Here is a 13526-nt window from a genome sequence, read left to right on the forward strand (position 1 = left end):
TGTTATTTAATAACAGGGTTATTTTTTAACATAGAAAGCTATTTGGGGTGGCTAGGTGATGCAATGGATAGAGCACCGACCCTGGAGTCAGGAGTACCTGAGTTCAAATCTGGCCTCAAATGCTTAATAATCACCTAGCTGTGTGGCCTTGGGCAAGCCACTTAAACCCATTGCCTTGCAAAAAAAAGAAAAGAAAAGAAAGAAAGAAAAAAGAAAATAATATAGAAAGCCATGAAATAAAGAAAAATGTATAATGGTCCATAGCTTTTGGAATCCCTCATTTGCTTCTTTGGTAATGGTAGCAGAGTGGTGGAGAAGTGGCAGAGTACATATGATTTCATATGAAGACTGAGTGAATAAGAATGAATGAATGAATGAATGAATGAATGAAAAGCATTTATGAAAAGCACTAACTAGGCAGCTAGGTAAAGGAAGAGATAGAACACTAGACTTGGAGCCAGGAAGACCAGTGACCAAATCCAGCCTCAAACTCTTAGTAGCTGTGTTATCCTGGGCAAGTCACTTAACCCCTATTTGCCTCAGTTTCCTCATCTGTAAAAATGGGAATAATAACAACATCTATTCCAGAGGATATTGGGAGAATAAAAGAGATGACATTTATGAAGCACTTTGTAAACATTAAAGTGTTTTATAAACATATCAGTCATTGTTGTTACTATCTGTCATTTCTGCTTCATAAATGAACCATAAAAATGGCTATCGTTTTCTCCAGGATCCAAGTATAGAGAGGGCAGGAGATATGCTAACTAGGGAAGGGAAGCCAAAAAAAAGGGGGGGGTTCTCCCCACCACCTTCAAGAAACTTAAATCCTAATAGAAAGAGGAAAGTGTATGTAGGAGAGCCTGTCAATCAGCACACATTTGATAAAGATTATGGGCCAGCCACTGAGCTAAGTCCTAAGAAGGGGTAGCCAGAGAGGGCGGTTCTGACCCAGGAAGCCACCACATGCAGGGACGGTGAGAGGAGCCTCAAAGGAATTGATTGGCAGGCCCTTTCAAGTGGCAACAGCAAGATTGAATTGACTTCAGTTATAGAGGTGGATGAGAAATTCTTGTCCAGTGACCAAGGAGTGGACAAAGTGCTGAGGGAGCTGAAGCATATCAACATTGATACCTTCATGAGAGATGAAAACAGAAAACAAAAGGTAGTAGCAGCTCCCAGACTCTCCTTAGGGAGACAAAGAGAAGAGCAAGGGCAATTGGTTTCACTGTTCCTCCAAAGGCAACAGGAAACATCATTGCCTGGGCCACTCAGTCATATTGCCTGGTTCATGATGAACATTTATAAAACAGAAACCTTGAAAATGGTAGCAGCTCCTGTGCAACATCCATTACAGAGGAGAAGGAAAGATGAACATTCTGTGAAGACCCCGATGAGACCCCCCCCCAATAGAATCAACATCGACATTCATCCTGGAGGATTTTGATGCAAATAATAACCACAAAAGCAATGACAGCAACCAAGTAACAATATTAAGTATCTGACACATGTGGCTTTAAGATTTGCAGAGTCCTTTAACATATCATCTAACCTGATCCTAAGATCAGCCAAGGAGACAACAAAAAAAAGGGGGGGGGGGGAGAGGAATATGTGAAGATTAAGAAATCAAAGGATTTGAATTCTTGCAGATGAGATAAAAACCAGAAACACACACATGCACACAACAGAGGATTATGAATATTTTTTTAAGAAGAGAACTGGGAGGGGCAGCTAGATGGTGCAGTGGTGTCAGGAGGACCTGAGATCAAATCCAACCTCAGACACTTAATTACGTAGCTGTGTGGCCTTGGGCAAGCCACCCCATTGCCTTGCAAATAAAAAAAATAAATAAATAAAAAGAGAGAGAAAGAGAGAGAGAACTAGGCGGTATTAGACATTATTACTAAGAAATAATATTGCCAAAAGGAATATTTTAATAATAATAATAATAGTTTGCATATACAGAGCCTTTTTTGCAAGAGTGTTCTTATTGGCCTTCATGAGCTGAGTGTTACAGTTTCAATGTATTCACCCCTCAGAAATTGGCAACTGCCACAAAATAAGACTTGATTTATCATGTTTTTGATTGTCTAGACTTAAGAAAGTGATGAAGAAATTATTAAGAAAGTAGCTCAGAGGCAGCTAAAGTAGCACCAGCCCTGGAGTCAGGAGGACCTGAATTTAAATCTGGCCTCAGACATTTCATAATTACCTATATATGTGACCTTGGGCAAGTCACATAACCCCATTGCCTTGCAAAAACCAAAAGAGAGAGAGAAAGAGAGTGAGAGAGAGAGAGAGAGAGAGACAGAGAGAGAGAGAGAGAAAATGAGAGCAGCTCAAATTTAAAGGGTTCCATGCATTTTTGAAGAATTAGTTATTAAACACTTATCACCATACCCCTGACTTTAAAGTTTATCAAGTGCTTTGCAAAAATAATCTCATTTTATCATCACAATACCCCTCAGCATAGGTCTTGTTATTCTCCCCATTTTATAGGTGAAGAGAATGAGGGAAAGAGAGAGATTAAGTGATTTACTCAGTCATACAGCTAGAAAATATCTGAGATGAAATTTTAAATGAAGTATTCCTGATTCAGGTACAGCGCTACCTGCCTACCTAGTTATCAATGAGAAATCATTTCTAAATCAACTGTATGTGGCCAGTTGAGTCACTGATTTTCTAAAATAAAAATAAACACCCAATTAGAAGATTTTAAAATATGGACTGCAATCAAAACATCTGAAGCCATATCAATTTAAATAAGTCAGAGAGTTAGTCAGCAAGCATTTATGAAGCACCTACTATATACCAAACACGCTATCATTGTACAAAAGGACAAAATGAATAAAGGAATTAGGTCAAAATATCACCCTTTTCTATACTCCTGATTCCTTCTGGTTTTTACTCAATATAAAGAAGTCACCATAATAGGGAAGTCCAAATAACCTAGAAACTCCTTCATCCAACAAACACTTGATCTCCTTGCCAAACACAGAGATGTGAAGCCAAGGACAACATTAATTTAAAATATAAACTCATTTAAAAAACTTTTAGGAGAAGGGTTAAGGAAGATTATGAGGATCATTCATAAAATAATAAGAAACAGTAGAGAGGGAAATGAGTATAGACAGCTTGGCAAGAGACTCGATTAAGCCAGATAATCCAAAGAGCATTTGAGGGCAAATTGGAAGGCAGACAACAATCAAGTGTAAATGAATAAACAACAAATGAATGAATGAAATTTGTAAAGGTTTCGCCAACAATTTCTCTATCAATAAACTATATTTGAACTTTTATCTAAAAATCCACATTTTGCTACATCATAAAGCAAACAAAGAGAAGAGGAAAAGTTGGACCAGCTCAAATCTACAAAGAGAAGGTCCATGCTAGAAGTCACATTATTTTTATAGCATTGAAGGACCAGTTCTCAAAATAAGAGAAAATATGAAATGATTAAAAATAAATCATAAACATAATTACTATATCCAATGGGAGATCAAAAGGATATCAATACTAATCTATGCATCTTCTCTTTTCTCATCTCTACAAAATAAGGAATGTTGAGGGAATAATTTGCACATGGGTTGAGGATAACCTTGATAAAAATATAAGATGAGAATAAGATTTTGTGAACAATTTTCTGAAGGACACTGCAAATCTTCTCAGTCATAAAACAATAAAAGTTGAAGAATATACAAAGTCCCACAAGTCTTATTAGTTCACTATTAAAAAATAAAACACAGGTGATTCAATTAAATTAAAGATTATCTCCTCCAAAAAGGTGTCTCTCATTAATACGGTGAAATGGGATAATAGGGAGAAGCAAGAACAGAGAAAATTTGGTATGATGCTACTTTACTTGTTATTGCCCATTGAGACATAAAGCTCACCAAGTGTATGGTCTATAGTGACATTTATCTATTATACAGTCCTTGAGAAAGGGGGATCCCAAAGATAGTGAGAACCTCCAGATTTTTCTGCTTGTGAATGATATTGTGAGGATTTCATTAAGCCTCATAACATTGCAAAGGCTTCTAAATAAGACCCCCAAATCACTCAATGGTTCAGCTTAACTACATACACAGGAAAACTCAAGTGGCTGAAGAATGCCTGTTATCCAGACTATAATATGCAGCTGGATGAGCAATGTGGAGATCTTGGATCTCCAAGCATACCCCTTGGACAGACACAAAAGATAGGAAGTAAAGTGAATCTGGAGCTGAAGAAGTAGAAGAAAGATGGCTACATTGCATTAGGGAAATCATGTAGTGCTTTCACTGATCCCATGATTCTCTAACAAGTAAAAACTCCTCATTTTAATGCCTATATTCTTATGATAAGTATTTATGACTCCAGATCATGTAATCCCATTATCTCCAAAGAATTAAAATTAAAGATCATTCAAAGGACAATGGAGACATACAGATCATGGATGAATAGGGTGAAACATTGAGCAGTGAAGAATCACCTTTATGAAGGAGTTGGATTAGTCAAATAACAACCTCAAAAGATGGCGATCTGGGATCCTCTGTCAAACCTACAAGAGGACAAGATAGAAGGAAGGAGAATAGCACAGATTATGCAAACAAAAATGGGTTGTATGTTCTGCATCACTGGAGTGAAATCACAGACCAACTGAAGGATTAAAGATTTTTTAAAGGTATAAAACAAATATACTTTTCCACTTTGGGGGGAAAATTCATCAGCCCTTCTTGCTTCTCAGTGATTATGATGATGGTGTTTGCCCTTGGTCATTGAAGAAGACCATGACATCAGGGAGTTGATGCCATCACAAGCAAGTGGATTGGATTTGAGCACTATGTCCCAGCCTCACATTTTCATCCAGAGTCATCTGGGTCCAGTGATCAGATATGAATCAGGATGACTAGAGATGGTCCCAGATGTAAGGCAGTCAGGGTCAAGTGACTTACCCAAGGGCATCCAGCTAGTAAGTGTCTGAAGCCAGATTTGAATTAAGGTCCTCCTGATTCCAGGGTTGGTGTTCTATCCACTGTACCACCTAGCAATCAGTGATGATTGCTTATAGATTGTAACTAGTTGTAACAGATAATACTGATGCCATGTTATAAGAATTAAAATAGATGATCTTTTCCTTTTTCCTTTAATAATCAGTAAACGACAGCATTACAAGTCATTATATATTATCATCATGAACCACACAATTTGAGGAGGTGTTATGTATCTGTTTGGGGATACTCTCCTTTGTGGGAGGAATTATTTCTGTGTTTATTGGGAAGTGCCTATTGTGTCAAAACCAAATAATTTTGAAATAATTTTATTAGAACAGGAAAAGTAACTCTTAGCTGAGAGAAACATCACCCGTTTTTTGTTTTGTAAACTATGGTACTTTGTTAAATTTCATATTAATAACTCGTGAAAATAAAGTAGAAACAAAATTTTCATAGCATCAAAATATGCAAATAGTGGAAGTTGTTTCTACCTCTCTCATATTTCTAAGCACTGATCATATACATAGAGTTTTTCTGAATATCTACCTTAAAAATTATAAAGCATAAGCATCATGCTCCATATTCTAGAGAAGAATAAGAACTATGTTAGCCTCTGCAGTATTCAAAATTCATTTTTTGCATCTATTAGTATATAGCAGAGGAAAACAATGATTCTATGTTAACATAATATAAAACTTGACAGGGAGAGGGTAGTTCTTGGTATTTTCCAGATCCCATCTGAACTTCAGAATTACTGTATGAATCATAAGAAATGAGAGTAAGTTGAATTCTTTATTTTGTGAAACAAGAAGTTATGACTTTAGTGTTGACAGAGTAAAAGTCCTCTTCTCATCTTTAGGGAGATAATAAAGAATGTCTGGATCCAAGCTAAAAATATAGAAATGATGGACATGGGGTGAAAAATGAAGTTAATCTAATGTGACCTAGTAAAAATATATTTGCCTGCAGTCTAGCAAATCTGATCATGAGGTCTTTAATATTGAAAAAGAAAAAGAAAGGGAAAAAATCCTATAAATATTCACCAAGCTAGATACCATAAAGAGGGGCCACAAGACAGAAAAACAGCAATAATGATGCCCAATAAATCATAAGCAGCAAAATCTAAGAAGGAAGTTAGTAATAAAACCCATAGTCTCAGATGACTATACAGAAATGCCTGAATTATAGGTATCAAGAAAGGTGAATTAGAGATCATTAATGCAAGCAAAAAGCAAATTACTAATCTCATTTGGTGGGAATTAAGAATCATTGGAGTTAAATATTGTGGAGAATATTTAGATGAAAACCAAAGGCAGGAGAAAGAAGGAGTATTGCCAAGAGAACTTACTATAGTCCACCTGGACAGAAGATTGAAAGAGATGAACAATTTGGGAAATAGATTACAGTGTGGAAAAGAAGCATGATATAATAGTGATGAGAGATTTCAGTTATTTGGATATTTATTAGAACTCATTCTGCCAGAAATGAACAAGCAATAAAATTCATCTTCCAATGTAGTGGACATAATGGGGCAATTGCTATTCTATACTTTATTATTTTTTTTTAGGTTTTTGCTAGGCAATGGGGTTAAGTGACTTGCCCAAGGCCACACAGCTAGGTCATTATTAAGTGTCTAAGACTGGAATTGAACCCAGGTCCTCCTGACTCTAGGGCCAGTGCTTTATCCACTGCGCCACCTAGCTGCCCCTACACTTTATTCTAATCAAACAGAAGTCAAGTTTGTCCTTTCTCAAAGAATATCATGACACAGGGAGTTGATGCCATCACAAGCAAGTGAATTGGATTTGAGTGAGATGGTGCTGTGCTGTCACTAGCCTCACTTTTTCCTCTAGAACCATCTGGATCTGGTGATCAGCTATTACTCAGGACAACTGGAAATGACCCTAGATGTGAATGACTTGCCCAGCTAGTAAGTGTCAAGTCCTCCTAACTTCAGGGCTGGTGCTCTCATCTACTGCCCTAACCATGTAGAAGTAAATGGTTGATGAAGTAAAAATGAAGGGAACTTTGGGTAGAAACGAGCCAGGATTCATGACAGACAAAGAGGAAAACTGGGCAGAGTCTATGATACAATCCAAATTTTGGAGAAAGTAGATTTCAGAGGGTTCTGAAAAACTTTAGTAGTATCATATAACCTAAAATCTAAAAGAAATGCTGGTCCAGGTGGTATGTATAGGAAGTTCATAGAAAACAAAATTCTGAGGACCCAAAGAGAAATAATTTAAAAAGTAATTATATTGGACAAAATAAAAAATGAGTATTATGGACTTGAGATATAAAATAAATAAGTATCTTACTGCCCTCAGTGAGTTCTGATCTCAGGGTATTAAAGGATCTAGTCACTAGATTCTAATGGATATGATTGCTGAGAAATAATCATTTGTCTTTGATTGTAGAGAACAGAAGAGATGCCTTAGAACTGGAAAGATAGCACATTTATCATATTTCCAGATTACAAGAACTGGGACAGAGAGCTCACATGTTGAATGACATGAGGAGTCAAAAACATCTCCCCAAGCTAAAACATTGACCCAAATCTAATAAGATGAAAGCATGTAAAAACTATACCTGGGTTCAAAAAAATTAACTTTGCAAATATCAGAAAGGAAATCCATGGTTACATTGCATTTTATCTTTTAAAAAAAAGAGAGTGTTAGTGGTATTCAATCTCAAAATGAGTTAATAATAAAAGAAGGCAGCCATAAAAGCTGTAGTCTATCCTGGTCAAATCACTTCTTAATTGTCTTGTTCATTTCTGGAGCCTACATTTTTGGGAGAATATTGCTAAGCTGAATTTCATCCAGAATAGAGTAATCAGAATAGGATAATGAAGGGCCTAAATAATGCCACAGGAGGATTAGTTAATAAAAATTCAATGAAGTTCAAAAGATTTAGCTTAGGAAGAGAAAACTTGGCAGGGTTATGATAACTGAAAGAATATCATATGGAAGAAGTCTTAGATTTGGCCTCCTTAGCCTCAGAGAATGGAACTAGGGGTTAAGTTATGACAGAGAGGCAAATTATGGCTTAATATGGGGGGGGGGGATTTTCACAGTTAGATCTATCCAAAAGTATATAACATTACCTTTAGAGGTCAGGGATTCCCCCACACTTCAAGGGAAAGCTGGATGGCCCTAATCAGAAATTATGTAGTGTGGTTTCTTATAAAGATTTAAGTGAAGCTAACTGAACTCTCAAGTCTTCCCCAGTTCTGAGATTCTGTGATATTTCTATTACAATACCAATGGAAGATGCTATGAAGGATTATGCAGAGAACACTCAATCCTTTCTGTTCCCTCATCCCTTTTTTTAAAATTTTATTTTATTTTAGGGTTTGGTTTTTTGCAGGGCAGTGGGGTTAAGTGGCTTGCCCAAGGCCACACAACTAAGTAATTATTAAGTGTCTGAGACTGGATTTGAACTCAGGTCCTCCTGACTCCAGGGCCAGTGCTCTATATACTGCACCACCTAGCCACCCCCACCCTCATCCCTTTTGAAAAATCCTAGAGCTGAATCCTTACCAATCTTATCTAAGGATGAGTTCTTCTCTATAGTCACCTCCTTCTCTTCCTTGCTCCTTTCTTTTCTGGAGATTTAATTAGTCAATTGGCTTACTTTTTGCTTAAGAGCAATAAAATGATCTTCATATCCATGGTCCTTGTGATCCCCTTTTCTCTTGTGGAGTTTATAGCAGATGATCAAGACTGGTTTGATGAAAATGATGGGGAAATTCAGAAGCTGTTAATTGAAAAGTGAGAACTCCACTGGTTATACCAGCAGGATAATTCATCCATCTCTAAGAAGACAGCATTTAATTCCATCAAAAGTAAAGTGCAAACAAAATTTAGACAGATTCAGGATTCTTGGCTCAGTAAGAAGGCAGATGAAATGCAGTTTTGTCCTGTTAGAAACAATCCAAAGTACTTTTATGATGCCCTAAGGGCTGTTTATGGGCCAAAGATTCAAAGACCTATAATGCATCTCAACTGCTCAGTAATGATGGAGCTCCATTGGTTAGTGATAAAGATATCACCCTGGAGAGACAGACTGAACACTTCCATAGTGTTCTCAACAGATCATCATCAATCAATCCTGAAACCACTGACCATTTACAACACATTGAAGTAAATCCCTCCCTACCTGAAGTTCCAATGGAAAAAGAGATTTTGAATGATTTTCATATGGCAAAGCATCTGGTGCTGATTCTATTCCAGCTTTGAATACTGTGGATAAATTCACTTTTCTTGGCAGTATATTTTCTAGGCATGTATACATTGATAATGAGAATGACACACTCATTGACAGAGCAAGCTTCGTGTTTGGAGAGCTCCAAAGGCAAGTGTGGAAGAGGTCTACCAAACTGATAGGTCTATAGAGTTATTATGCTGACCTCATTGTTATATGCCTGAAAACCTGGACAGAATGCCAGGACCATGCCAGGAAACTGAATCAGTTCCATTTGAATTGTCTTGGGAAGATTCTGAAGATCACCTGGCAGGATAGAACATCATACTCTGAAAGTCCTGTCCAGGACTGAAAAACTGTCCAGCATTCAAACTCTACTGCAGAGAGTGTAACTCTGATGGGCTGGCCATAATGTTCAAATGCCAAATGTACACTTGCCAAAAAGACTATTTTATGGAGAACTCACATAAGGAAAGTGCTCACGTGATAGAAAAAAAATGATACAGGGACTGAAGAACTTTGGAAATGAAAGTGTGACATGGGAGACACTAGCACAGGTCCACCAGCATGGTGAACCCTCATCAGAGGGTGCTGTATAGGCAAAGTAGAACTGAAGTAACGCAAATGCTCAAGTTTAGAGAATTCACTCTTAATGTTCACATGGCCTATTTGTGCCCAACCTGTGGTAGAGCATTCCAAGCCCATATTGGTTTGATCAGTCACAGGCAGACACACTCAGAACTTGACTCTAACATTGTGATGTCATTTTGGTCCTCTTTTAGAATGAAGAACAGCAACCAATCAAATGAAGTTCATACATTCACAATAACTCAGAGTTCCCAGTTAGGAGAATTCCTAATATTAGAAGAGAGGTTTGATTTTCTGCCATCATTTAAATTTTAGCTCACTCCTGATATCTTTATATTTGAGGCAAAAACAGTCTATAGTAAATGGTCTCAGGAGTAAACTGATTGTGTAATTGTGCCAATCACTGGGCCGACAGAAGGGGAGCATAGATCTTTTGAAACTTTCCTCAATCTTAAAAGAGGTGAATCAAAATGGGATCTTCAGTCTTCTCTTTGGGGATGCCTGCGGATACCTGATGACTCACCCACATCTCTTCTTTCTCTGTGGCAATTCAGGTCTCTTTTCATTTTCTTTTCTTACTATTGCCCTGTGCCACCAATTCTGTCCAGTTCCATTTGACTAGACATGGCTGGATACATTATCTCACTAACTGCTGCAATTGGTCAGCTCATGTAAGTCCTGCTCTTTCTTCAGTCCAATATCTCACAGATCATGTCAGCTCTTTTAAAAAAGCTCCCAGGCATGACACAAGTCCACCTTCACAGTAGTCCAACTTCCTCTCAAGGCTATAAGAGAATGTTTGCCCTTCTGAATTACAAATCCCAGGATGCCATTCAATTCTTAATCTGTGATTTTTAGATAGCAGAATGGTATTTCTGTTGTGTGTGTGGGGGGGGGGTGTGCTGTTACCAATATTAAGGGATAAACTTTCTTAGTTCTTTTCCCTCCTAAAATGTGCCATGAGAACTGACTTTCAAATTAGAAAGTCCTAGGTATAAGACCTGCTTCTGATAGATTTTGGCTGCGTGACCCTAGGCAAGTCACTTAACTTCTCACTGCCCAAGGCAAATCTCTAAGATAATAAATTAAATCATGAAATAAACTAGACCTCTCTCAAAACCTTCAGTTTTGATCAAAGCATAGCATGGAATCAATGTAAAGATAATCAGATTAGGGGTGGGGGAGGGAAGCAAGATGGGGGGGATTGTAAAATACAAAAACAAAATTTAAAAAGATAATCAAATTACCTTCTGTGGGGGGAAGGGGGAGGGAAGAGAGAGTAGGGGGAAAAGTGTAAAATTCAAAACCTTACCAAAAAAAGGATAGGTAGAAACTACTATTGTGTATAATTTGAAAACAAATAAAATATTTATGTAATGAAAAAAGAAAAAGAAAGAAATTAGACCAGTGAAATCACAGGTGTACCAAATAAGTGTAGTATATCCTAAATGAATTTGAGCAGAAGTAATTGCAAAGAAGGCATCTCCATAGATGGATTCTAATCAATCAATCAAGCCTCTAAAGAGCCAGAGTGAATGAGGCATTCCAGTGTGCTATGAAAAAAATTTCTTTCATCTGAAGAGAAATCTCTCCATGAGATTCACTTCCTTACTTCTCTTAGCTTCCTGGGAAAAGAGCAAAGGTTCCAGATAACTTTTTTAATGGAGCAGTGATGAGTTTACTTGTCATCCCACCTCATTCATTCATAAGCATCCGATTGCCTCTAGATTTCCTTTCAATGACACTATGCTCTCAAAACTTCACCTGCTGCATTGAAGGGATCTAATCAATGTATATGCCCCCTCCCCAACAATATTGATTGCAGCCCATCCACATCTACTCATCACTAACTCTCATATTTAACCTCCCAGCAACTTACCAGAGGGAGCCCACCCAATAAGCTGGATGCCTGCCTTGCTTCCTCTTAAGGTTGGAAGAACCAACGGAGAACATGGGCTGCTCACTCTTACTAATAATCAGCCATGCTCTTTTTCACTCATATTTCTTTGGTGGTATCTTTCCCCCTAGTTCTCTATTATAATTCCTTGGAACACATAAAGGACTTCTCCCTATGGTCTGTGTACTCCTCCATTGACCTGCCCCCAATGGTATTCAGTTTGAACTTGGCTGTTTTTCAAGATTCACAGGCCTTCAGCTGCTCTTTTCTTTGTTGTTGTTTTCAATGACTAACAGCATTCAGCCACATCAGGAGAATATTGACATTAAAAAGGTAGCCTTTTGTTTCAGGGAGAAGTTTGAGGTCATTGGAATTATTTTACAGTTTTCCAAATATGGCCCAACTCCCTTTTCTGCTCCTACTCAATACTGGGCTTAGCTCATTATCCATTTTTGGTGTTTCTTCCAGATATATGTCCTGGTGGCTGAGTTCCAGAAGTTACCCATTCAACTACATATATTATTTACATTGGGATTTTTTTTAATTAAATTGGTTACTATAATGCTCTATCCCTTAATAGCTCAGCAGGAATGGTCAAGCTTTGAATGTTTTCTCATGGGCCAATAACTCATAACATCAGAATGATTGTCTTGTGAATGAACTTGGAAAGGTAGCCCAAGAGGTGGCAAACTGATTTATAGTCTGCTTTCAGAAGATTAAAATCAGTTTTAAACTTCACTGTAAGCATGGTCCTATAGAGAAAGAATTCACTGGATTCAGTTGAGCAATGAGTAAACTCACTTGTTACCATGAGCAGATAATGTTGCTCTGTTGGTTGTGATATATCTTGAATTCATAAATCAATAGGACCCTGGACTCTGAGACATGAGCTTTTGTTTTAAATTGCCCAGAACCAGGCTACCATACCATTACCCAACTACTTCTAAATGGTGTATACCCACACCTGGAATGCCCTCCTCCTCCCCTCTGCCTTTTGAATCTTGAATTCTTAAAACTCAGCTTAAGTAACACCTCTTACACAGTTCATTCCCAGTTTGAAGCTATCAAGTCAGTAAGCATTCATTAAATCCTGTTTTTTGCTAGATATGGGTGATGAGCCCTTGGAATACAAAGAAAGGTATAAAAAATTTCCTGATCTGAAGGAGCTCTGTCTAAAGGTGAGGACATGGAAAAACGGGATATGTGGAGGCTAAGTTGGAGGAAATGAACATAAAGAAGGCACTAGCATTAAGAAGTTTGGGAGGGGCAGTTAGATGGTGCAATGAATAGAGTTCAAATCTGCCCTCAGACACTTCATAATCACTTAACTGTGTGACCTTGGGTAAGTCACTTAACTCTGTTGTGAAAGAAGAAAGAAAGAAAGAAAGAAAGAAAGAAAGAAAGAAAGAAAGAAAGAAAGAAAGAAAGAAAGAAAGAAAGAAAGAAAGAAAGAAAGAAAGAAAGAAAGAAAGAAGACACTGGGAAAGTCTTCTTGCAAAAAAAAAAAAGATTTTATCTGAGACTTCAAAAAAAGCAAAAAAATCCTGGAAGAGGAAAGAAAGGAGAGGATTCTAGGCATGGTGGAAAGTCACTGAAAGTTGGGAGATGGGATGTCTTATGTGAAGAATAGCAGGGGGGGTAGTGGCAGTAGATTATTGATTTGTGGGCTAACTGTAAACTGTGTAAGAAGATTGGAAAGGTTAAAGAAAGTCCAGTTATAAAGAGTTTTTAGAACCTAACCGAGAAGTTTATATTTAATCTTGGAAGTAAAAGGGAAGCACTGAAGTTTATTGACTAGAAGGGTGACATGATTATACCTGGGCTTTAGGTAGATTAATTTGACAATCCAATGGAATTTTTCC

At 37.5% G+C, this 13526-nt stretch overlaps 1 protein-coding gene across 2 annotated transcripts in view; it reads left to right on the top strand.

Annotated features, from left to right (window-relative positions):
- Positions 1 to 13526, top strand: part of POU6F2 (POU class 6 homeobox 2) — a 486502-nt gene that overhangs the window by 456640 nt on the left and 16336 nt on the right. The window lies entirely within an intron of this gene.

The sequence above is a fragment of the Macrotis lagotis genome, chromosome 8, assembly GCF_037893015.1.
Source record: "Macrotis lagotis isolate mMagLag1 chromosome 8, bilby.v1.9.chrom.fasta, whole genome shotgun sequence".
Taxonomy (NCBI): Eukaryota; Metazoa; Chordata; class Mammalia; order Peramelemorphia; family Peramelidae; genus Macrotis; species Macrotis lagotis.